The following is a 2,899-nucleotide window of genomic DNA, read 5'->3' on the forward strand; positions in this document are numbered from 1 at the left end:
AAAAGGACAGTGAAAAGTAAGATTTAATTACCGCTAACGAACTGCTAGACGAGGCAGAGTTAGAAGCCGAGCAATTCAATCTCCCGCGCCCTATAATTTGGCGGCGGAAGACACCTATGGCGGTGGCAGAGAGGATGATGTCCGCGGTCGGCGTGAGGACGGCGTCGAAGAAGTCGCGGCAGCTAAGCGCTTCGTCTCTGGCGTCGACGCGAGCTAGCGGAGGCGCTAGGGTTTGAGCGAGGTGGCGAGGTGGACGAAAAGATAATGACCACGCGGTGTGTGTATTTATAAGGAAAGGGAATGCACAGCATAATTACGCAGGTGCCCCTGGCGATTCACATCTGAAGGACACGTGACCTGCATGCAACTTATTGGAAGTTATTCCATGTTCCCACGCACACCTGGATTGTTAGGTGGTCGTTCCGGCTTCTCCGGTATTCAGGAAAAAGGGATATGACATTGAAAATAGATTTAAATGTTTTTCTTTGTGTCTTCTGCTGACAAGGACTCAATGAAGACATTTGAAAGATTTCAACAGAATGCATATGACTTAGATAGATAGAATTTGAGGTAGAAGCACAGAAGGGGTTAGGGTCCGATCACATTCACTTAGATCTGAAAAATTCAAGTATAAATACATAGCTATAAATGAATGTTGTAGAGGACAGAACATGCATATATATATATATAGGGTGGCACTATTCTAATCCTGGGATCAAAATAACTATTTGGATCAGGGCTGGCCCTATAAGGAGCCGCGTAGATGCTCCCGAACTCATAAAATTCCACCCGAACAGAAAAGGGAAAAAATTACACCACCCCCGCTTACCTTATCCACACTCCCGCATCCCCATTCTCGCGCGGATCCTCCCCGCCGTCGACGCACTTCCATCTCCCCCAGTCGCCGCCCGCGCGGTTCCTCTCCGGTCGCCGCTGCCGTGGTTCCTCCGCCACCCCTTCCCTTCGCCCACCTTCCCTGCAACCTCTCTCAACCCTCCCAACAACCCGCCAGCCCACCTCCGGCTGCCGCCCACCCGCCGGCTTGCCGCCGCCCTTGCCTCCTCCCGGCGCGAGGCCGCCCCGCTTCCTCCTAGCGTGCCGCCGCCCCAACTACTTCCGGTTCGAGGCCACCGCACCACCTTCTTCCGTCGCGTGGCACCCGGTCCAGACGCGCTCCACCCGCCCACCCGGTCCCTGCGCTCCTCCCGCCGGCTCCCTCCGGTCCAGACGCGCTTCCCACTGCCGCCCGAGGCCACCGCGCCCCACCCCGTAGCCATCCTCGACCCTCGTCCCTGCCGTGCCCGTCAGCGAGGTTAACTATGAGATCCCTCCACGTCCTCTATACTCCACCTCCTTAATTTTCCTTGGATTTGATCTTAAAGAATGGGGAAGTAGCTCCGGTGGCTTCTCTTCAGTCCATGAACGAGGTTGCTCAGTGGGATGCACGAGCTGGGGAGGCTGCAGTTCGGCGACGCGTACACACAGTTCGTCGTTTGCCTGTGGCATCATCCTGCTGGTCAGTGACCAACGGAGCTGGCCTGAGGCGTGGTCTTGCTCGCCGGCGCTAGGCGCAGCTCGGCTGGAAGTAAGGAGCCTATGAAGTTTGGCCGGTGAGCCTATGCAGTCCGACGGCGCATGTGTGCTTGTGTCCTGTTCACGAGCGTAGCGTGTGTGATGGTTGTGTGCACACGACAGCCACATGCGGTGTTAAGAGAAACCAAGCTAGAAGCAGAAGGCAATACCTTCATACGCGTGTGCACGCAAGAAAGACACAGAGAAGTTCAGGCAATGTGATGATGCAAGAGCGGCAGCATCCATGGCAACTCGAGTAAATTTCTTATGGTCATTCGAATAAAAAATGGTAGCGACTTCGTGGTGGCCGGCGTCTAGAATGCATGGTCAAAACTAGTCTGAGTGTTGCTAGGTACATTCGGAGTAATACATTTACACTTTTCTTTAGGAAGATATTTGTAAGTCTGAACATGGTGTTCCTTTCTCTTCAGGAAAGTATTTGCTTTAAAAAGAACTACATCTCGCCAGTCCAATTGTATTCTTCTTCAGTTAACAACTTCAACATGGCAATATCTTCTTGCAACTTCTACTGAGCTTAATACCAAGATAGTAGCCATTCTTTCGACTTCCGTACTTCATTTGTAAGAACCATTCTGGATTCCTAACAACATCTCTGCAATATTTCAGGAATTCTCGCTTCTTCCACAGCTAGCGAGATCAAAGGCCATTGTCGACAAAGCTAAGCTCAAGAGTGCAACTTCAGTCGAAGATATGCATTAGAGATTGCGAGAAGCTCTCACTAGTCTGGCTCTTCTGTTTAACTTGTGTCAACACATATGGCCTCTTCAGTTTGGGACTACAGCTTCTTTTGAAAAGTCACGACTACGATGACAAATAATGTGGCCATAGTATATGTTCTATGTGTAGTTTGTAATTTTCTTAGATGCCCCTTGGCTGTTAACACATAAACGTTGGTACTTGTGGCATATTATTTGTTATAACTGAGTCTGATCTGCTTCTTTCTTCCCAGCATCTCCTTGGTTGCTGTAATGTTGCTTCGTTTTGGTTGTAAAATATATGCGGTCTAATGTTTGTTATGTGTTTGAAAGATAGTGCAAATCTGGGTGGGGGTGTTCCTCACATATGTATGTTCTCGACATAGTTGAAGCTTCATAGAAATTTTTCCTTTTCAAAATGTCAGAAGTTCACTTGTGCAAAAAAGGTTCCTTAACCTCATTTACAGGAGAAAGTACACATAAATCCTGAGGTTCAAATTTTTAAACTACAATTGTTTGTGTCTGAAAGAACAAGTGCACGCAAGTTCAAAATTGGTAAAATTAGAACAAACATCAACACTAAGGAAACCTTCAAAAAAAGTTTGTTGAAA

At 48.8% G+C, this 2,899-nt stretch overlaps 1 long non-coding RNA gene across 2 annotated transcripts; it reads left to right on the top strand.

Annotated features, from left to right (window-relative positions):
* The first annotated feature begins 794 nt into the window (after nt 1-794).
* LOC123132523 (uncharacterized) lies at nt 795-2,539 on the top strand. Of its 2 annotated transcripts, none has more exons than XR_006464805.1 (2): nt 795-1,924; nt 2,004-2,539. It is a non-coding gene; the product is annotated as an uncharacterized lncRNA (long non-coding RNA). The 2 variants fall into 2 exon arrangements; XR_006464806.1 differs by having other exon boundaries at nt 2,200-2,539.
* Nucleotides 2,540-2,899: the final 360 nt, after the last annotated feature.

This window comes from Triticum aestivum, chromosome 6A (genome assembly GCF_018294505.1).
Source record: "Triticum aestivum cultivar Chinese Spring chromosome 6A, IWGSC CS RefSeq v2.1, whole genome shotgun sequence".
Lineage (NCBI taxonomy): Eukaryota > Viridiplantae > Streptophyta > Magnoliopsida > Poales > Poaceae > Triticum > Triticum aestivum.